Genomic DNA, 24337 nt, shown 5'->3' on the forward strand with positions numbered 1-24337 from the left:
TAATGTAGTAAGAATGGAAATTAACATTTTGCAATAAAAATGATCTACAGATGGGATCAACTACTAATACTGTAAACATGAATGACACTGAAAAACAGATCACATGTAAATATAAGCAAAACATGTCTAAAATTAAACTAAAAATGTAAATACTGGGGAAGAGCCCAAGCCATTAATACTCCCTGGATATCTTTTACTAGCACAGAATGCAGTTCTGTTCCCAACGTCATCTGCAAAATCTGCACTGCGTTCTGGGAATCATTTCCAAGTTTGCAGGTCACATAGACTAAAGGGAAAAGAGAGAACATATTGTCACTGAAACAGAAAAGGCAGTGCAGCACATATCAGATTGAGTCATGTTATTTGGATACAGTATAAATTTTTTTTTTTTTACCAAGTCTGGTGCCCTGGAATACGTTTAAAAGCCCAAACAGACAATGACTGGCTTATAAAAGGTGTCAATATCCCATATCTGGAGGACTGTGACAGTAAAGAAAGTTTGATATTCATTACACTTCTTAAAAAAAAAAAATATAATAATAATAATAATAATAATAATAATAATAATAATAATAATAATAATAATAATAATATTACTATATTGTGGAGTGGGCTTTAAATTGAAAGGTATCTGTGCTTGAATAGAAGGACCAGCATCAATTTCTTATGTTTTTTGCTGGATGATGTGGGGTATTCCACTATAGAGGGACCTTCCACAGTTTGCATCCTTGCTCTTACACAGATGCCTCAGTTTTCAGAGACAAAATGATAACTTTGCTTGCAAGAAGCCAAAAACGTAGTACTGTACAGTACCTGGAAAAACAGATTCCTGGTTTGTCTGTTGCTTCACTTCAGCGATTTTCTCTTTCAGAAGTTCTAGCTGTTGTGCTTTCCTGTCTTCTAAACTAGCAAGAGGAATGTCTGATCACGGTGTAAAAGAAACATTGCATATTACACTGATCAGAAAAAAGGGTACGCCAGAAGGAAGGAATATAAAAAAGAAATGCACCTAAAACTCCCTTTACATATAATTACAGCAAGAGGTTATAACCAGACCCAAAAAAAAAGGATTTTCATTTATTTTGACTACGTGTGTGTATGAAAATAGCATCCATTACAAAAAAAGTCAGCTCTTTTGCAACTTTAAGTAAACTCTTTAATTGTAACCCCTATCATTGTATACATGAAAACATGGATTTGTTTTATAAACATAAGAAAATATATATTCATTCATAATACAGTATCTATATTAACCAAGTGAATAGACAGGAACAATACTTGTGTTGCTAATAGGACTAGAAATGCATTACCAGGTAACCAGGCCACAAAGGATACGGATTGAAAAAGGCAGATGGCAGATGTGAACCTCTACAGACATCCACGAGAAGGGGAGGGATCCGGATATCCAATATGTGTTTGTACTACAGAACACAATGAGAGCAATTAACATGACCACATCTTTCAGTCTGGTCCACGAGAAGGGGAGGGATCCGGGTATCCAATATGTGTTTGTACTACAGAACACAATGAGAGCAATTAACATGACCACATCTTTCAGTCTGGTCTTGCTTTTTCCAGCAACCAAAAATAAACATTTCATGCAAAATGCCTTGCTACGAATGGCTATACAAAACAGGTCAAAATGATATGTTACCATTTGAAGTCAAAATGAAAGCCAACTAAAGCTTTCTGTTTAGGTGGGACAGGCGAGGATGGTAGAGGAGTTTGCACACACTGTGCTACCCAATGCACATTTAAAATGCCCATCCGCTGCCTGTATACAGCCACCACTGTACAAAACCCCAAGTGCATACCTTTGAGGAAAAACTGGGGCTCTGGATGAAGGATGGCTTGGAAGAGAAGGAACGTTGGTACCACAGACTGGTAAGACACAACAGCACTTGTTACCCATAGACTGTGGCTAATCAAACTCTTAATAAACCCTGGAATGGGTGAAACTTCCATGTAATCCCTGCATTGCTTCCCAATGATTGTCCAGGCTCCTTGGGGATGTAATTTTCACCCATCTGTGAAAGGTCTTATAGGTCAACTCAACTCGCAAACAACTGCACAACGGGGCTTAGAATCACATGCTGGCATCTAAAATATTCAATTTCAACCAAAAAATCACATGCAGGCATCTAAAATATTCAATTTCAACCAAAAAATCACATGCTGGCATCTTAAAATAGTCCATTTCAACCAAAAAATAAACTACAAGTGGGAGTGTGAACAAAAAGCAAAACATCCTCTGTAGCCTAATCAAGGAGGTGTATCATATTAGAGGGAACGGTTTGTAAAACAAAAAGCAAACAAATTCTGAAAAAAAAATTAGTCTCACATATATCCAGGAGTTAAAAACAATGCAGCAGTGAAGGTTTGTACTGGACACTACCTGTAACGGAACTGGATTGAGAATCATAGAATACAGCTTCTAAAGACACTGCGAGTGGTCTCGATCCTTAATATGGCCAGTTTAATTTTTATGAGACAACACTGGAAACAGAACGGATCAAAGAATACAGCCACGTACAAAACATTGACAATCACTCAAAGTGCACTTTGTCGTGATGGAGATGCAGCTTCAAAAGTGACCTTGACCTTAATATGGCACCTATATTGGGTCAGAGTTCAGCATCATGGTCAGCAACCCAACCTCAAATGGTTTCTGAGACACACGGCTTTGACACTGTGGTCTGCAATGGGTTAACACCCACAATCAGTTGACTAGGGAATCACAGTATATACGGGTGTAGTGAATATGAAGCTGAAAAACCAAAAACGTCACATGACCCCAATCTGAGGTCCCCCTTAGGTCACATGTCAAAGTGAAGGGTTCACGAGGAAGAGCTCCCACAGCACTGGCAATGTGAAGGGTTCACGAGGAAGAGCTCCCACAGCACTGGCAATGTGAAGGGTTCACGAGGAAGAGCTCCCACAGCACTGGCAATGTGAAGGGTTCACGAGGAAGAGCTCCCACAGCACTGGCAATGTGAAGGGTTCACGAGGAAGAGCTCCCACAGCACTGGCAATGTGAAGGGTTCATGTGGAAGAGCTCCCACAGCACTGGCAATTGAAGGGTTCAAGAGGAAGAGCTCCCACAGCACTGGCAATGTGAAGGGTTCACGAGGAAGAGCTCCCACAGCACTGGCAATGTGAAGGGTTCACGAGGAAGAGCTCCCACAGCACTGGCAATGTGAAGGGTTCACGAGGAAGAGCTCCCACAGCACTGGCAATGTGAAGGGTTCACGAGGAAGAGCTCCCACAGCACTGGCAATGTGAAGGGTTCACGAGGAAGAGCTCCCACAGCACTGGCAATGTGAAGGGTTCACAGGAAGAGCTCCCACAGCACTGGCAATGTGAAGGGTTCACGAGGAAGAGCTCCCACAGCACTGGCAATGTGAAGGGTTCACGAGGAAGAGCTCCCACAGCACTGGCAATGTGAAGGGTTCACGAGGAAGAGCTCCCACAGCACTGGCAATGTGAAGGGTTCACGAGGAAGAGCTCCCACAGCACTGGCAATGTGAAGGGTTCACGAGGAAGAGCTCCCACAGCACTGGCAATGTGAAGGGTTCACAAGGAAGAGCTCCCACAGCACTGGCAATGTGAAGGGTTCACAGGAAGAGCTCCCACAGCACTGGCAATGTGAAGGGTTCACGAGGAAGAGCTCCCACAGCACTGGCAATGTGAAGGGTTCACGAGGAAGAGCTCCCACAGCACTGGCAATGTGAAGGGTTCACGAGGAAGAGCTCCCACAGCACTGGCAATGTGAAGGGTTCACGAGGAAGAGCTCCCACAGCACTGGCAATGTGAAGGGTTCACGAGGAAGAGCTCCCACAGCACTGGCAATGTGAAGGGTTCACGAGGAAGAGCTCCCACAGCACTGGCAATGTGAAGGGTTCACGAGGAAGAGCTCCCACAGCACTGGCAATGTGAAGGGTTCACGAGGAAGAGCTCCCACAGCACTGGCAATGTGAAGGGTTCACGAGGAAGAGCTCCCACAGCACTGGCAATGTGAAGGGTTCACGAGGAAGAGCTCCCACAGCACTGGCAATGTGAAGGGTTCACGAGGAAGAGCTCCCACAGCACTGGCAATGTGAAGGGTTCACAGGAAGAGCTCCCACAGCACTGGCAATGTGAAGGGTTCACGAGGAAGAGCTCCCACAGCACTGGCAATGTGAAGGGTTCACGAGGAAGAGCTCCCACAGCACTGGCAATTGAAGGGTTCAAGAGGAAGAGCTCCCACAGCACTGGCAATGTGAAGGGTTCACAGGAAGAGCTCCCACAGCACTGGCAATGTGAAGGGTTCACGAGGAAGAGCTCCCACAGCACTGGCAATGTGAAGGGTTCACGAGGAAGAGCTCCCACAGCACTGGCAATGTGAAGGGTTCACGAGGAAGAGCTCCCACAGCACTGGCAATGTGAAGGGTTCACGAGGAAGAGCTCCCACAGCACTGGCAATGTGAAGGGTTCACGAGGAAGAGCTCCCACAGCACTGGCAATGTGAAGGGTTCACGAGGAAGAGCTCCCACAGCACTGGCAATGTGAAGGGTTCACGAGGAAGAGCTCCCACAGCACTGGCAATGTGAAGGGTTCACGAGGAAGAGCTCCCACAGCACTGGCAATGTGAAGGGTTCACGAGGAAGAGCTCCCACAGCACTGGCAATGTGAAGGGTTCACGAGGAAGAGCTCCCACAGCACTGGCAATGTGAAGGGTTCACGAGGAAGAGCTCCCACAGCACTGGCAATGTGAAGGGTTCACGAGGAAGAGCTCCCACAGCACTGGCAATGTGAAGGGTTCACGAGGAAGAGCTCCAACAGCACTGGCAATGTGAAGGGTTCACGAGGAAGAGCTCCCACAGCACTGGCAATGTGTTGTGGAAGCTCTACACCCCCATCCAACACACACAGACTGATTCGCTTTGGAAATCTTACCTGCACAGATATTCTTTGCTCTTTTGGAAGCAAATATAACCTCCTGCACTGTAAATGCCAGAACACCATAAAAAGAAAAAATATTATATATATATATTTTTGGGCTCTCAAAGCAGTAGTAATCCCGGCCCGGGCTAAGATCTCAGCTTTGAGTACGTCGTAACTGTCAGCTTCCTCTTGAGCCAGGTCAAAGTAAGCTTTTTGGGCCTCTCCAACCAGAAAAGGTGCGACAATTCCGGCCCACTTATCACGTGACCAGCCCTCTCGTATTGCAGTCCTCTCGAAGGCTAAGAGATAGGCCTCGATGTCGTCTCCGCTCGTCATCTTGTTCAGGACATGTGTTGACCTGATTGATGCATTGGTTGCAGATGGAGTAGAGGAAGTAGGGGCTGTAGCCACTTGTTCCAACCGTTGAAAAATAGCCACTCTTTCTACCCTTGCTTCATGTATCTGTTCATTCTGCAACCGGTTTGCTTCCTGTTGCGCACTGGCCATGTTTATCATGGTCTGTAGCAAGACGTCCATGTTTGCCATGTTCAGTGGTGTTCTACGGTCAGGTGGGTACTGTAGTTGAATCCTGCAGTTTTGGCAATCCCACCGCTGCCACCAAGTGTAACCGGTTGGTATTAGTTACGTAATATGTGTAGGATAGCCAGAAGGTGTAGAACAGGGTGAACAGATGGACGCCACACAGGAAATGCAAAACTACAGTAACTTTTATTGTGCTGCTGCTCTTTCTGCGTTATCCACAACACAACATAGAGTGTCCCTGTAGTCTTGAGGGAGTAAATCATACAAGTAATATAGTTCAGGATTGTCTCAGGTCCGTCGCTCACCATCCACTTAAACCTCCTGGCGTGGAACTGCAAGGTGAGTAGGTTCAGCTTTCTAGTGGGCACTCCCAACCCTTATAAACCACAGTTACTTTATTCCTGCGTTGCATACATTTCCTCCAGTCCCCTCTAGAGGCAGTGCACAAACAGGCCACCCCTCCTCCAGTGAGTACGTTGGTTCAGCTCTGCTGTTCCTGGGTTACAGAGGTCCTGTACTGCAAGGTGGACACGACTGCCCCTCCTGGTACTTGGTGGAAGTCCTTTATATGCCGCAGGTCTTAAAGTTAAAAAGTATACCGTCCAGAGACCAATCCTCACAACTAATAAAACAGTACTTCAAATAAAGCACACGGTGTTTTTTCTTCCACTGTACACCGTGTGCGCCAATCTCTGCTCCTCTCAGCCTTTGTTCCCCGTAGCTCAGAGGTATAACAGTCACTGACTTATATGCATTGTAAATCCACTCCGTTGAGTAAAAAGAATTAAACACGCTGTTACTTCACGTCTCACAAGAACAGACGCGCACTTTGCGTGCACAAGCAGTGTGGTACTTTCCAGCAGCGTCCTCGGTGTTGTTAGTGCACCGAAGGAATCTTAACAATCAGACAGTCCCACAAAGAACGCCAGTTCCCTGTACCACATTAACACAGGCCGTCTGTCTGGTAACAGCGACTCAATAACAATGCAAAAACCTGGGTTTTACATACCCTTCCTTCAAGCCTCTGTACTTCGTCCAACTTAAAAGACGTTTCAATTGCTGGTTGTTTTTATAAATCCGAAGTGCCTCTTCAGGTCAATAAAAGAAAGCTTACAGCTTTCCTTCTTCATAAACTGAACTGTGCTTCGTTGTTCAATTTAAATCTTCCACCGTACGCCGTCTCCAACTACTTCAACAATTTTAATATTGTAGACTTTCGCCGTCTCTACAATCAACACGGAACTCTCCACCGTTCCTACGACCCCCCTCTCATTAGCTTCGCCAGTCCATTTAAACCTGCGCTAATTACCCAGTATGCATTGACTGGTCACGCTAATGATTATGGGTTCTGTAGTTCACTCTATCCCTTACTTCTCACAACGGGATTTAAAAACAACCAGCAACACATTCATCTTAATACATCCCATTTATACAGCGTTTTCGTTTTGGTACAACCGTTCTTTTTACTTCATTTATTTTATTGTACCCTCTGTATACCTCATTCCTTCTACATATCCTCCCACTCAGCTCTAACCTACCGGTTCGAGCGACCTTACTACCCCAACAATGTATTCTAGAGAGGCCATCAGCATTGGCATTCTGCTTACCACTACGATGTTCAATTGTGAACTTGTAAGGCTGTAAAGCTAGAAACCATCTAGTTACTCTCGCATTCCGTTCTTTATTTTCCTTCATCCATTTCAGCGGCGAGTGATCAGTGACTAAGATGAATTCTCGTCCTAACAAATAGTACTTTAAGGACTCAATTGCCCACTTCACAGCCAAGCACTCCTTTTCCACTACTGCGTAACGAGTCTCTCTAGGCAAGAGCTTCCTGCTTAAATACATGACTGGGTGCTCTACACCATTCTTTATCTGCGACAGTACTGCTCCTAGTCCTATTTCAGACGCATCTGTCTGCAAGATAAATTTATTTGCAAAATCAGGTACCGTTAATACTGGTTCACTACACAATGTTCTACTGATCTCACGGAACGCTGCCTCCGTCTCCGTGGTCCAGTTAACCTTATTCAAAGCTGACTTTTTAGTTAAATCAGTTAGTGGTGCTGCAACAGTTGAGAATTCTGGTACAAACCTCCTGTAATACCCTGCCAAACCTAAAAATGCCCTCACTTGTTTTTTCGTTTGCGGGGTTGGCCAGCTCTTTATGGCTTCTACCTTACTGACCTGAGGTTTGATAATACCACCACCTACCACATACCCTAAATACTTTGCTTCTTTCAAGCCTACATAACACTTCTCAGGGTTCGCTGTTAAACCTGCGTCCCTTAAGCTACCCAAAACGGCTTCCACCTTTTTTAAATGATCTTCCCAAGACTCTGTAAACACGACAATGTCATCAATATACGCAGAGGCATACTCTAAATGAGGTCTTAGAACTTTATCCATTAGGCGTTGGAACGATGCCGGTGCGCCATGCAACCCAAAAGGCATTACCTTATACTGGTACAATCCCCACGGTGTGGAAAAAGCTGTTTTCTCCCGTGCACCCGGTGTTAATGGGATTTGCCAATATCCTTTGGTAAGGTCCAACGTTGTTAAATACCTCGCCTTACCTAGCCTCTCAATAAGCTCATCTACCCTTGGCATGGGGTAGGCATCAAACTTTGATACAGCGTTTAACTGTCGGAAGTCATTACAAAAGCGCCAAGTGCCATTGGGCTTAGCCACCATGACAATTGGGCTACTCCATGGGCTATGTGATTCTTCGACTACGTCTAGGGTTTTCATTAACTCTAGTTCTTTCAGAACATCTGCTTTCTTTGCTTCCGGTATGCGGTATGGTCTGACTCTAACTTTAACACCCGGGGCTGTCACAATGTCATGCTCTATAACACTTGTTCGGCCCGGTGTTAAGGAAAACACTTCACTGTGCCGTTGTACCATTCTACGTACTTCTTGTACCTGTTTTTCTGCAAGGTCCGGTCCTACGTTTATTTGACCCTTTTTACCACCTTTCTCCATATTATTTTCTACGGGTGTCTCTGGACTGCGAATTGCCTGTCCAGTTTCAACTGTTAAAGCTTCTCTATCTACCCATGGCTTTAATAAATTAACATGATATAGCTGTTCCTTCTTACGCTTATCATGTTGGCGCACCTTATAATTTACTGGCCCCACTGCCTCGATAATTTCATAAGGTCCCTGCCAATGGGTAAAGAGCTTACTTTCTGGAGTAGGGACTAACACCATCACTCTATCTCCAGGGTTAAACTGACGAACTTTAGCCAATTTGTTATACTGCACTGCCTGTTTCCTCTGTGCCTGTTTAAGGTGACTAGTGACAATGGGAGTGACCCTATCTATCCGGTCCTGCATTTGGATAATGTGGTCCACTATATTTTTACCTACTTTGTTTTGCTCCTCCCACGTTTCCCTGGCAACGTCTAATATTCCCCGTGGTTGACGCCCATACAACAATTCAAATGGCGAGAAGCCTGTGGAAGATTGGGGTACTTCTCTAACTGCAAACATTAAGTAGGGTAACAGTAAATCCCAGTCTTTCCCATCCTTGGATATCACCTTCCTTAACATTGATTTAAGGGTTTTATTAAAACGTTCTACTAATCCATCCGTTTGTGGATGGTAAACAGATGTTTTAATTGGCTTTATTTGCAGCAATTTACACAAATCTTTCATCAGTTTACTGACGAACGGGGTCCCTTGATCCGTCAGGATCTCTTTGGGGATTCCCACCCTAGAAAATACCTGGATTAACTCTTTGGCAATGGTTTTTGATGCCATGTTCCGTAAAGGAATCGCTTCAGGGTATCTAGTGGCGTAATCTAAAATTACCAGAACATATTCATGTCCCCTAGCTGATTTATTCAGCGGACCTACCAGATCCATAGCTATCCTTTCGAAGGGTACCTCTATAATAGGCATAGGCTGTAGAGGAGCTCTGAAACTAGGTCTGGGGCTAGCTCTTTGACATTCAGGACAGGATTTACAAAACCGTTCTACTTCTTTGTTAATCCCTAGCCAATAGAACCTTTGCACTATACGTTGTAATGTTTTCTCACTTCCCAAATGGGCACCAAACAAATGATTGTGTGCTAATTTTAACACTAGTAAACGATATGCCTTGGGTACCAACAGCTGTTCTACTTGATTACCATTAATTACCGTAACCCTATACAACAAGTCATTTTTAATGAGATAATGCTCTTGTGGGTTAACAGTTACATTCTCCACGGGCACATCATTAATAGAAACCACTTTCTCTCTAATGTTTACTAGCGTGGGATCCTGCGCTTGATCCCGCCCAAAATTCCTGGTTGAAGGAGAAAATGTATCATACCAATTATCTACCCCACCGTCATTTATCTCCACAACCTCTTCACCAGTTTCCTCTAATATGTCATTGGGGGAGCACTGGGTGCTTACACCTTTCCCCGCCCTTTTTCCAACTTCTCCCACCAAGACATTTCTACCTGGTGACACTTTCCATTTTTCTAGGCGTCTTTGTCGACGACTCTTATAAATTTTATGGGGCCGTGGCCCTTCAAACAAGGATGCATCGCTAAATGGAAACAATGTTGCTAGACTCTCATCAGTAGTATTCCCTACTGTATCTTTTAGCTTTGGGCATGCCAATTCCCTCTTTATGGTTACCAGGTCTTTGAATCCTGGATAATCTCTACCAAGGATTACACGATGGGGTAAACTGCGCACCACACCCACTCTCAGAGTGTACACTTGCCCTTGAAATAACACAGTAGCCAGAGTGGTGGGGTAACATTTCACATCCCCATGTATACATGTAATACCTATGGTGAAATTATTGTCCAATTGGTTTGTAGCTATTAAATCTGCTGCTACTAACGTTAATGAGCTACCAGTATCAATGAGAGCGTTAACTATGGTTCCATTTATACCTACTTCTGCTACATAGGGAGCTTTGCCTTCCAGCTTCCCTGGTATTACAATGCTACCACAAAAGTGATGCCCCATATTGCACTGCATAGGCTCTTCCGTCTGCGGACAGTGCCTAGCAATGTGACCCATTGCATTACATTTATAACATTTGTAAAAAGAGTAATCAACTCCCTCTCGTTTACATGTTATACCACGCCCCGCCCCCTGCATTTGTCCCTTCACGACTGTATGCCGCTCTTCATTACCCCTTGTAGAGGGCTTACCCGTCTTGAAGTAGACTCGCTGCTTCCTTTCCACCGGGTCAGGCGTTGAAGTTTTAGGACTGGGGTTCGCAGTTGTGCGCACCAACTCTTCGGCCGCTAGTTGGCGTTCCACCAATGAGATAAACTCATTCAGTGTAGTTGGATCTCCTTGGCCCACCCACTTTCTCATAGGCGATGGAAGGGCTCTGAGATATCGATCCATCACCAGGAGATCAATAACCTGGTGACTGCTGTTCTCATCGGGTTTTAGCCACCGCTTGGCTAAGTGGATGAGATCAAACATTTGCGATCTTGGCGGTAGTGACATCTTGAAGCTCCATGCGTGATATTTTTGGGCTCTCAAAGCAGTAGTAATCCCGGCCCGGGCTAAGATCTCAGCTTTGAGTACGTCGTAACTGTCAGCTTCCTCTTGAGCCAGGTCAAAGTAAGCTTTTTGGGCCTCTCCAACCAGAAAAGGTGCGACAATTCCGGCCCACTTATCACGTGACCAGCCCTCTCGTATTGCAGTCCTCTCGAAGGCTAAGAGATAGGCCTCGATGTCGTCTCCGCTCGTCATCTTGTTCAGGACATGTGTTGACCTGATTGATGCATTGGTTGCAGATGGAGTAGAGGAAGTAGGGGCTGTAGCCACTTGTTCCAACCGTTGAAAAATAGCCACTCTTTCTACCCTTGCTTCATGTATCTGTTCATTCTGCAACCGGTTTGCTTCCTGTTGCGCACTGGCCATGTTTATCATGGTCTGTAGCAAGACGTCCATGTTTGCCATGTTCAGTGGTGTTCTACGGTCAGGTGGGTACTGTAGTTGAATCCTGCAGTTTTGGCAATCCCACCGCTGCCACCAAGTGTAACCGGTTGGTATTAGTTACGTAATATGTGTAGGATAGCCAGAAGGTGTAGAACAGGGTGAACAGATGGACGCCACACAGGAAATGCAAAACTACAGTAACTTTTATTGTGCTGCTGCTCTTTCTGCGTTATCCACAACACAACATAGAGTGTCCCTGTAGTCTTGAGGGAGTAAATCATACAAGTAATATAGTTCAGGATTGTCTCAGGTCCGTCGCTCACCATCCACTTAAACCTCCTGGCGTGGAACTGCAAGGTGAGTAGGTTCAGCTTTCTAGTGGGCACTCCCAACCCTTATAAACCACAGTTACTTTATTCCTGCGTTGCATACATTTCCTCCAGTCCCCTCTAGAGGCAGTGCACAAACAGGCCACCCCTCCTCCAGTGAGTACGTTGGTTCAGCTCTGCTGTTCCTGGGTTACAGAGGTCCTGTACTGCAAGGTGGACACGACTGCCCCTCCTGGTACTTGGTGGAAGTCCTTTATATGCCGCAGGTCTTAAAGTTAAAAAGTATACCGTCCAGAGACCAATCCTCACAACTAATAAAACAGTACTTCAAATAAAGCACACGGTGTTTTTTCTTCCACTGTACACCGTGTGCGCCAATCTCTGCTCCTCTCAGCCTTTGTTCCCCGTAGCTCAGAGGTATAACAGTCACTGACTTATATGCATTGTAAATCCACTCCGTTGAGTAAAAAGAATTAAACACGCTGTTACTTCACGTCTCACAAGAACAGACGCGCACTTTGCGTGCACAAGCAGTGTGGTACTTTCCAGCAGCGTCCTCGGTGTTGTTAGTGCACCGAAGGAATCTTAACAATCAGACAGTCCCACAAAGAACGCCAGTTCCCTGTACCACATTAACACAGGCCGTCTGTCTGGTAACAGCGACTCAATAACAATGCAAAAACCTGGGTTTTACATACCCTTCCTTCAAGCCTCTGTACTTCGTCCAACTTAAAAGACGTTTCAATTGCTGGTTGTTTTTATAAATCCGAAGTGCCTCTTCAGGTCAATAAAAGAAAGCTTACAGCTTTCCTTCTTCATAAACTGAACTGTGCTTCGTTGTTCAATTTAAATCTTCCACCGTACGCCGTCTCCAACTACTTCAACAATTTTAATATTGTAGACTTTCGCCGTCTCTACAATCAACACGGAACTCTCCACCGTTCCTACGACCCCCCTCTCATTAGCTTCGCCAGTCCATTTAAACCTGCGCTAATTACCCAGTATGCATTGACTGGTCACGCTAATGATTATGGGTTCTGTAGTTCACTCTATCCCTTACTTCTCACAACGGGATTTAAAAACAACCAGCAACACATTCATCTTAATACATCCCATTTATACAGCGTTTTCGTTTTGGTACAACCGTTCTTTTTACTTCATTTATTTTATTGTACCCTCTGTATACCTCATTCCTTCTACAATATATATATATATATATATATATATATATATATATATATATATATATATATATATATATATATATATATAATGATTTCCATTACACGAGAGTAGATGTTAAAACTTCATGCTGATTTGAACTCGGCTCTCGCCAAGATAAGCACCAACTAAGACGTAGCTTTACAGTAAACTAATGTGATCCATATGTGTCTCCATCCATTTACGTTTCCTTCCATATGATGATGTAGATATCCTTCTGTCTGGTGTTAATGGCTGAAGTGTAATGCTGGCTCCAGGGATCAGCTTATTTTGCCTCCCTGGCGCATCAGCACACACAACGGCTGCGATGCTGGCTCCGGGGATCAACCAAAGTGCGGCCTCCCCAGCGCATCAGCATGACAACCGTCTGGATTGAGCTAAGTAGGGTACATCTCTGCACCTTCCATCCTCAGTGTTTCGTCGACTAGCCCACGACACCTCAAGAGGGCTCGACGGTGATTCTGGCGTCCCAGCATCACCCCCCTCCGTCCCCCACTCAACTCAGCCCAGCTTACTTACCTGTCCCCAGCCAGAATCTTTCCGTCTCAACCACAGCCAGTTGCTGCTCCTCTCTGCTGCTTCAGATAAGTTCTTCACTGTGCGACGCAACTCTTGGCCACTGAATCCGACGTCTCTGAGAAACCGGGTTGTAGAGTGTGCCACAAATCCTTGACAACCCACTTCCACTGGGTAAACCCGAACTCTCCATCCTCGCTGTTCCGCTTCAGTGGCTAGTTGAGCATACCGCAGTTTCTTCCTCTCATACGCCTCATCTACAGCATCCTCCCATGGCACTGTTAACTCTACCAGGTGAACAAGGCGTGCTGATCCAGACCACAAGACAATATCTGGTCGAAGGTTAGTGGTGGCAATCTCAGGTGGAAAAATAAGCCGTTGACCAACATCTGCCAGCATATTCCAGTCTCTAGCAGCTTCCAGTTGTCCTGGGCGAGGATTGGTTTTAACACCTTTTCTTGGTGGTTGCTCTCCTGGGCGGAGGAATGTTGTCTTTTGTGTGTAATGTTTTGATGGAACAGGTGGCAACTTATTGGTCTTGTTACGCTTGTCTTCCAATGCTAAGGCCAAACATCGCAGCACCTGGTCATGGCGCCAAGTAAACCGTCCTTGGCTAAGAGCCACCTTACATCCTGTCAAAATGTGCCTTAATGTTGCAGGTGATGAACACAAAGGACATGAGGGATCCTCTCCTACCCAGAGGTTTAGGTTCTGTGGTGATGGGAGAACATCATATGTTGACCTGATGAGGAAACTGATCCTGCTCTGTTCCATTGACCATAGGTCTTGCCAGCCAATCTTGCGTTGTTCCACACTCTCCCATCTCATCCATTCTCCCTGTTTGGCCTGGGAAATGGCCTTTATACACCTCATCCTCTCCTCCTGCTTTTGCACCTCGTTGACTACCAGCTTCCTCCTTTGAGCTGGGGCCGCCTTGTGCCATGTAGGAGGAGTTGAACTGAAACCAAGACCCCCTCTTCCATGCTGAACTTGCCCCATGATATCACCAATTCGAAGGGCAGCCTTTGCATCTTCCACAGCTTTCTTTGCCGCCCACTTTCTTCCAGTTTTCAACACAGGTGCTGCCTCCCTTACGCATTTATCGCGTGACTCTACTAATGTCATTTCCAGTCTGACCTTGGCGCACTTAAACTCCTCGGTTAGAGCAGAGACTGGTAGCTGCAGTATTCCTTTACCATAAAGTCCCACTCTGCTGAGGCAGCGTGGAACTCCCAACCATTTCCTGATGTATGAACTGATTAAAGCTTCCAGCTTCTCTACTGTTGTCAAAGAAACCTCGTACACAGTCAGTGGCCACAGCAACCTCGGCAGTAGACCAAACTGAAAGCACCAGAGTTTTAGTTTACCTGGTAGAGCGCAGCTGTCTATGCTCTTCAACCCTTCCACTGCTTGTTGTCTAACTTCTCCCACACGAACTGTGTCCTTTAGATCCCCGTCGTACCATCTCCCAAGACTCTTCACTGGCTTCTCAGACACTGTTGGTATTGCCTCACCATTAATGAAGAATGTTTTATCTACTACTTTGCCTTTAATTATAGAGATGCTCCTTGATTTAGTGGGCTTGAATTGCATTCGTGTCCATTCAATGTTATTGGTTAATTTGCCCAATAATCGATTAGTGCAGGCTACTGTTGTAGTCATGGTTGTCATGTCATCCATATATGCTCGAATTGGTGGTAGTCGCATTCCAGAAGCCAAGCGCTCTCCTCCTACTACCCATTTTGATGCCCTAATGATTACTTCCATTGCCATGGTAAAAGCCAGTGGAGAAATGGTGCATCCTGCCATTATTCCAACCTCTAGGCATTGCCATGTAGTGCTGAATTCTGAAGTTGAAAAACTGAATTGCAAATCTCCAAAATAGGCTTTCACTAAATTTGTTATTGTCATCGGTACACTGAAAAAATCAAATGCTGCCCAAAGTAGTTCATGTGGCACTGAACCATATGCATTAGCCAAATCCAGGAATGTCACATGGAGCTCCTTCCTCTCCTTTTTAGCTGATTGAATTTGTTGCCAGATCACATTGATATATATAAAGGTTTAAAAACAGCTGAAGTCCTTGCCAAAGTGTAATAAATGTAACAACATTCTCTGGGAAATGTGCATATATTAAAATTCCAATCCTTACACTTCGATGATCAATGATGTTCTCAGGAAGTACAACATAATCACTAACACCACCCAACCAACTTTCATTTCATTTAAAACTCTTATTGCTGCCCTGCATATGACCCCGTTCTTCAGCAGCTATTTTTTTGTATGGTACATTTGATCTCAGTTTGAAACTGTCCAATTTATCTGAAACAAGAATGTGTCAGTAACATACCCCCCCCCCATATCATGGCTATAAATACAATATTAGAGCTTTCACTATCATGAAAGAAATCACCAAGCCTATGTCGACCATATTCCAATATATAACTCTACCACACGTCTGACTGCTAGTCTCAACCTTACCATTGTTAATAGTCCCTTATGTACAATATTTAATCAGGAATAATCCCACTGAGAATATTCATCTCATTTCCAAGGATATCTTGGCTCCAAGAAGCAGAGAAAAACAAAAAGCATGCACACACTAGACTCACTGTATTAAAACATTCACACGATCTGCTTGTAATCGTGTCTGTATTTCCAACTATAAACAATAGCCTGCTTTTATATTTTCTTGCAGATGCATTGAGAATAGTAACAGATAGCAGTGTTTGTGTGGACTGTTCGCACTGGAATTATTAGCTAGTTTATTAGCATCATAATAATGAAGAATGTATTTCTATCTCTCTCAAAGGGGCGGGCGGGTTAAAACAAGGACAAGCTGTATTTACAAAGTCAAGCTCTTTGTTTTTTAAGCTGTTTTTTGCAGTTAAGGCTCGGATAGTTTTCCAGACAACCACAGCCTGAAACCAACAGACTGCCAAATGTGGATTCAAATCCCTGATCGTGCTTGATGAACTATAATAACTACTGGAAGGAAAACACCCCCTACAGTGTGGGTTCTTAAACCAAACAGAAAAGTATGCAGTAAGCTTGAGCATGCACGTGGCCAGTTTTGGGGAAAAAAAGGGCAACTGGAATACTGGAGCATTTATTAGAAGAGGAAATCGAGACAGAATCCAACCTCACCCAACAAGCATTTATCATACAGCATGCAGAACCTTTAAGAAACATGTTCTTCAAAACAAACACTTCATCACAATGCCTCCAGCCTAACATGCTTTATTTACACACAATAGTGTAAATGCTCAGTGCATCCTCAGGATACTTCCTGATCTTATCAACAAAGGAGCTCCCTTTGACACTTGGTGCTTCCCTTACAGAGCTAGGCAGACCAGTCCAGAGTTTTGTAATTTGTGGGACAGTAAGCAACCTGGCATTCTGTGATCTGAGTGGCATCTAGGAATATGGTATTAAAAGACCATTTAAATACCATTAAAAATAAAACAACACCTTAAAAATCTATCCTGAAATGGGACTGGAAGCCAGTGCAGAGATGCTAGCACAGCAGTAATGTGATCTCGTCTCTTAGTCCGGGTTCTAGCTGCAGCATTTTGTATAATTTGCAGTTGAGCTATAACATGGCTAGATGTACCAGAGAATAGAGCATTACAATAACCAATTCTAGAAGATACAAAAGCATGCATCAATCTCTCGGTATCTGAGTGGGAAAGAATACTTCTGAATCTGGCTCTCTCTTGGGTGATAAATACCTTTTAGTAATATTCCTGATGTGTGTCTCAGAAGAAAGATTTGGGTCAAAGATCACACCCAGATGTCATTTAGTCTGCAAGTTCATAAGAGAAGCCACCAAGGAGTAAATCAGACATATCACTTTGTTGATTCTGAGATCCCTTAATCATCACTTCAGTTTAGCATTAAAAAGTTTAAGCATACATTTTTTTTTTTTTATGTCAGCATGACAGGTGCTCAAAATATTTACAGCCGAGGTGTCCCTCTGTTTCAGGGATAACATTTAGCTGTGCATCATCAGCGTAACAATGGAAATTAACCCCATAGCTACACATAATATTGCCCATAGGCAGCATACACAAAGAAAAGAGTTGGGCCAAGAACTGAGCCCTGTGGGACCCTGCATGTAACCTTTGACAAAAACGAGGTCTCTGCCTCCGTTTTAACAGATTGCAACCTGTTCGAGAGAGAGGATCGAAACCAAGACAGAACACAACCTGACAATCCTACCAGATTTTCAAGCTGATCAATTAAAACAGAATGATTAGAGTTGTTAATACAAAACCTAGGGTCACAATCTTTCCTAAAGAGCAATACTTTACTTATTTATAACCTCAGAAACTGACTGGAACACATGCTCACCAGTGACTGAATATCATTCATATTATTGTACAGTAATGCACTGACGGCAAAATACTTCATGTAACAATGCAAGCTTTTCCTTTAAGACAGCTATTTCCTCGCAGTTCGACAACAACTGTTCCTTCGGGCTTTATACCTCGTGCTCCATAACAGCTTTATTCTTGTCTCTATAAAATGTAAATTTAGATCTGGCGCTCCCGCCTTTTAACAGTCATGTGACATTGCAAATTCTGGCAGTTTGTAGCTTTTTTTTTTTTTTTTTTTTTTTTTTTTTAACTTGTTGCCCTATATTTTTTTTGGTCTGGTGGAAACTAACTTTTTTTCAGTGTAATGCAAGAAAAACACATTTGTTTTTGTTTTTAAACATCGTACCTTATCTTTGAAGTTATGTGTATTCAAGATCTCAAGGTTTGGTAGTGAATCCTCTTTGAATCTTGGAGGTTTGGTTATATACAACTATATTATAGCCCTTTTACTATCATTATTACAGCAAAACGTTTGGCAGACATATGGAAACCATATGGGCTGTTCGTAATCGCTCTAATAAAATCATTTCAAGGTGCACACCAGTTTTATATAGCTACTGTTAAATGCGTATGATGTTGTTTTGAACTGACCGAATTAAAAACAGATCGTAAAAGAAAGCTGTTCAATATGCATAGAAAAAAAGAAAGACAAACTCCCGCACTTTAGAATGCATTCGGTTGTAAATATTATCGTTTCCAGTAGAAGGCAGACACATGTTCATGGAATGGCAGCATAGACTACTCGCGCCATAAATCAACCGATGTATGTTCTTCTGTAAATAGGAGAGGATTGATTCTGGGTTGGGGCTAGCCACAGTTTTATTGGACTTTCCAGAACACCGCGGTTCTTCTGCAATAGGCGGAGTAAATCAGCTAACTCTGCCAGGCAGACAGGGAAGACATAGGAACAAATGTGTCTAGAAAGAGTGGATTGTGCATTTGCGGTAGCCTGGTATTGAAGGATCCGACTGTTGGAAGCAGCATGCTGCACCAAATATCCAGCCGAGATCTTGGTGCTTTTATTATTGTGGTCAAACAAATCAAATGATAAACTGCATCTAATCCACAAGGTTACAATTCATTCAGTTTATTTGTTTAGACGAGATAAGAATGCAGCGGGGGCTTAGTGCTGTTAAATATTTCAGAATTCGTTTATAGCCGCCACCACCTTCAGATTAGGTAGATCTGTGTTTTTTGTTGGCACTGGAATGTATTTAGGCAAGAGAAACATAATGCAAATTTAACTTTTTTTTTTTTTTTTTTTTTACAAGGGGATTAATATAAAGTAACACACTATCATTTAAGGGGAGAACACAAATAACATACAATAAACGTTTAAAAACACAGAATAAAAAGTTACAAATTCAATGGGGGTCTCTCTTTGATTTCTTTTGCAGGCCCTGAAGCACCCTACAAATCAAGCTAGTCACTGCCCAGTCACACTTAGTATTTCAGGCGGCTCAACTGCACACTCGGAGAAGCTGTACAGGAATGGGGACGAGTGTCATCAGCACACACACAGCGTCAGACCAGGACCAGGAACCTCCAAGCACAGCACGCAGTATCAGGCCAAGAAGCTTGTGTTTAAAAGAGACAAGAACCATATAATAATTAAAACAAACCCCATACAAAACAGAAACTAACCTTCACGCACAGCAAGTCGCATCAGGCAAAGCAGCGCGACACTGATTCTGAACAGCTGGCTTTTGAATCTACCGGGAGCGAAGTTTGGGGGACCGGCCACTTGATTTTCAACCAATCGTAAGATCTTACAGACCAATAAGCCTGACTTCTATTATATGCAAGGGCGTAGGTTTGGTTTGAACATTGGTGGGGACACAATTTTGTAGGGGGGCAGAGTCACGGTCGCTAGTGGGGTTCGGGGGCATGCCCCCCCGGGAAGAAATTTTTTAGGAGACAGCTGTTAAATGGTAACTTCTGGTGGCTTGAAATGAATGCTGGACATGAATCGAGGACAATTTGATTGACATGAAGTTGGCTGGTATACACTTAAAACACTATGATAAAGTGTCCCTCCTGGAAGCTGGTTTGACATCCCTGCTGTAGAATTACTAATAACCTGAATTATAACCTATCCCAGCCTTACTGTAAGCTACCAATACCCCTACCACTACAAGCATGAGCACATGCACGCTCACGTGCTCTGCCTGCCACTCCTGTGTCTGTGCTGCTGCTCGTACCTGGGTGCATTGCTTCATTCACCTGATAAAATAATAAATTGATGCATGCCATATAGAGAGAAAATATATGGCTATGCTAACTTTATTTGCTGAGTATTACTATACAGCATTAGCCTACTATTATATCACAATGTGCCTCAAACAATAATATATCTCAAAACTGAGGCTAACACTTTCACTGTTATAATCACTAAGCCATTACAGACCTCACCTGAGACCCTGTTGCTCCACCTGCCTCTGTACTGTTTTTACCAGGTTGCACTGCTTCACTCGCCTGATAAAATGATAAATTGATGCATGCTGTTTAGAGAGAAAGTATGACTGCTAACTTCATTAGTAAATTATTTTTTCATTTGCTATGAGAATCATTATCAATTGTGTTTATTACTTTATTAACATCTTCCTACTTACACTTTGACTTTTTGTAAAAAAAAACTTCCTTATGTCCATCTTTCTTTTTTTGGTTGCTATTCTGCTTTAGTCACCTAAAGCCAAATTGAAGTGATTAGCTAACGTTAGTTGGATGACGATATCAAAACATGCTCACGCACACTCACTCTCTCTCTCGCTCTCTCTCACACACATAATGATTTAGCTGTGAAACAAGCTAGCTAGCCACCAAGGACGTTGGGTTAGCAGCTAGTAATGGGTCGCTAACGTAATAGGTAGGTAGGTAGGTAGGTTTATTCTCTCAAACGATGTTGCTGACGAGCTGACAATACCTTCAGCCGCGGTACCTGGCTTTCATTCAGTCAGTGGCTCACACTCATATCAGCCTGACCGGCAAGCGGCAACTTCAGATGAGCGTCTTTCCAGAATCCAGGCTAAACCAGCGGTTCTCAACCTTTTTTTACTCACGCCGCACTGAAATTTAGTTTTATATCTGTCGTCCCCCCCGTCCCGTCCCCCCCCCCACCATTAATTTGACTTTTTATATATTTTTTATTACTGCCTATATAATATAGTGCATTTATTTAGCCGCCTGGATAGTCACACTGTCCATTCAATCAAATACATATGTTCGTGTTCGCTTTTTACACACACGATACAAAAATATCAAGCAAGGAGTAAGTTAGTTAAAAAGGGAGGAAGGAGGATTGAAATAATGTGACAACGCATTAACCAACAAACAGAAACATCGAATTAAACTGATTATATTTATTCTTATTTTTTAAAATAAATGTGAAAATTGTGGCACAATGTACACCGTTTAAGAATGACTAGAATTTTCCTTATTTTAAACCCAGAGATTTACCTTTCACTCCCGAGTCCTTGTGCACTTTCGCACTTCAATGAAAACAACACACTCTGCTGGTCCCTGACCTCAGCCACGCACTGAGTCCGTGTTACAGTGATGCAGTATGGAAGGGCCTAAGCCAATCAAATTAGCGTTTTTTTTTTGTTTTGTTTTTTTGGAGGAGGGAGGAGTAACGAGGGGGAGGGGCGGGGGGCTTGAGAGAGTTAACCCTTTGTGGAGCAGATAAAATGACTTGACAAAAGACGTTTCAGATTTATCAAAATTATTGGTAGGGACAAATTCAACGGTCCCTTGACATTGGTAGGGACATGTCCCTACCGTCCCTAGCTAAATCTACGCCGGTGATTATATGTAAACTCTTGGAAACTATAATAAGATCCAAAATGGAAAATTACCTATATGGTAAAAGTATCCTGGGAGACAGCATGGTTTTTTGATGATGCAACCGACAATGGATAATTGCAAAGCATATGACATGGTTTATTTAGATTTCCAGAAAGCTTTTGACAAAGTCCTGCATACAAGATTAATCCTCAAACTGAACGCAGTAGGGATTCAAGGAAATGCATGCACATGGATTAGGGCACCGGCGTAGATTTAGCTAGGGACGGTAGGGACATGTCCCTACCAATGTCAAGGGACCGTTGAATTGTCCCTACCAATAATTTTGATAAATCTGAAACGTCTTTTGTCAAGTCATTTTATCTGCTCCACAAAGGGTTAACTCTCTCACGCCCCCCGCCCCTCCCCCTCGTTACTCCTCCCTCCTCCAAAAAAACAAACCAAAAAAAAACGCTAATTTGATTGGCTTAGGCCCTTCCATAATGCATCACTGTAACACGGACTCCGTGCGTGGCTGAGGTCAGGGACCAGCAGAGTGTGTTGTTTTCATTGAAGTGCGAAAGTGCACAAGGACTCGGGAGTGAAAGGTAAATCTCTGGGTTTAAAATAAGGAAAATTCTAGTCATTCTTAAACGGTGTACATTGTGCCACAATTTTCACATTTATTTTAAAAAATAAGAATAAATATAATCAGTTTAATTCGATGTTTGTGTTTGTTGGTTAATGCGTTGTCATATTATTTCAATCCTCCTTCCTCCCTTTGTAACTAACTTACTCCTTGCTTGATATTTTTGTATCGTGTGTGTAAAAAGCGAACACGAACATATGTATTTGATTGAATGGACAGTGTGACTATCCAGGCGGCTAAATAAATGCACTATATTATATAGGCAGTAATAAAAAATATATAAAAAGTCAAATTAATGGGGGGGGGGGGGGGGACTGGGGGGACGACGACGACGACAGATATACAAATAAATTTCAGTGCGGCGTGAGTAAAAAAAGGTTGAGACCCGCTGGCTTAGGCTGGACTCTGGAAAGACGCTCATCTGAAGTTGCCGCTTGCCGGTCAGGCTGATATGAGTGTGAGCCACTGACTGAATGAAAGCCAGGTGCTGCGGCTGAAGGTATTGTCAGCTCGTCAGCAACATCGTTTGAGAGAATAAACCTACCTACCTACCTACCTATTACGTTAGCGACCCATTACTAGCTGCTAACCCAACGTCCTTGGTGGCTAGCTAGCTTGTTTCACAGCTAAATCATTATATGTGTGAGAGAGAGCGAGAGAGTGTGAGTGTGCGTGAGCATGTTTTGATATCGTCATTCACCTAACGTTAGCTAATCACTTCAATTTGGCTTTAGGTGACTAAAGCATAATAGCAACCAAAAAAATAAAGATGGACATAAGGAAGTTTTTTTTACAAAAAGTCAAAGTGTAAGTAGGAAGATGTTAATAAAGTAATAAACACAATTGATAATGATTCTCATAGCAAATGTAAAACTAATTTACTAATGAAGTTAGCAGTCATACTTTCTCTCTAAACAGCATGCATCAATTTATCATTTTATCAGCCGAGTGAAGCAGTGCAACCTGGTAAAAGCAGTACAGAGGCAGGTGGAGCAACAGGGTCTCAGGTGAGGTCTGTAATGGCTTAGTGATTATAACAGTGAAAGTGTTAGCCTCAGTTTTGAGATATATTATTGTTTGAGGCACATTGTGATATAATAGTAGGCTAATGCTGTATAGTAATACTCAGCAAATAAAGTTAGCATAGCCATATATTTTCTCTCTATATGGCATGCATCAATTTATTATTTTATCAGGTGAATGAAGCAATGCACCCAGGTACGAGCAGCAGCACAGACACAGGAGAGGCAGGCAGAGCACGTGAGCGTGCATGTGCTCATGCTTGTAGCGCCAGGGGTATTGGTAGCTTACAGTAAGGCTGGGATAGGTTATAATTCAGGTTATTAGTAATTCTACAGCAGGGATGTCAAACCAGCTTCCAGGACAGCCACTTTATCATAGTGTTTTAAGTGTATACCAGCCAACTTCATGTCAATCAAATTGTCCTCGATTCATGTCCAGCATTCATTTCAAGCCACCAGAAGTTACCATTTAACAGCTGTCTCCTAAAAAATTTCTTCCCGGGGGGGCATGCCCCCGAACCCCACTAGCGACCGTGACTCTGCCCCCCTACAAAATTGTGTCCCCACCAATGTTCAAACCAAACCTACGCCCTTGGATTAGGGAGTGGTTAACATGTAGAAAACAGAAAGTACTGATTAGAGGAGAAACCTCAAAATGGAGCGAGGTAAGGCATGTCGTATGCAGACAGGCTAAAATAATTGAATCTATTCAGTCTTGAACAAAGAAGACTAGAAGGCTGTGTGGTCCAGTGGTTAAAGAAAAGGACTTGTAACCGAGAGGTCCCTGTTTCAAATCCCACGTTAGCCATCTCATTATGTGACCCTGAGCAAGTCATTTAACCTCCTTGTGCTCCGTCTTTCGGGTGAGACGTAATTGTAAGTGACTCTGCAGCTGATGCATAGTTCACATATGCTAATCTCTGTAAATCGCCTTGGATAAAGGCGTCTGCTAAATAAATAAATAAAACTACATGGTGATCTGATTCAAGCATTCAAAATTCTAAAAGGGATTGACAATGTCGACCCAGGGGACTTTTTTGACCTGAAAAAAGAAACAAGGACCAGGGG

The 24337-nt window shown here is 43.3% G+C and overlaps 1 long non-coding RNA gene across 1 annotated transcript; it reads right to left on the reverse strand.

Annotated features, from left to right (window-relative positions):
- LOC117410426 (uncharacterized) lies at window positions 1-2790 on the reverse strand. Its single transcript, XR_004545687.3, has 3 exons — window positions 1336-2790; window positions 814-921; window positions 1-286 (listed from the first exon to the last, which is right to left on the reverse strand). It is a non-coding gene; the product is annotated as an uncharacterized LOC117410426 (long non-coding RNA).
- Window positions 2791-24337: the final 21547 nt, after the last annotated feature.

This window comes from Acipenser ruthenus, chromosome 6 (genome assembly GCF_902713425.1).
Source record: "Acipenser ruthenus chromosome 6, fAciRut3.2 maternal haplotype, whole genome shotgun sequence".
NCBI classification, from domain to species: Eukaryota; Metazoa; Chordata; class Actinopteri; order Acipenseriformes; family Acipenseridae; genus Acipenser; species Acipenser ruthenus.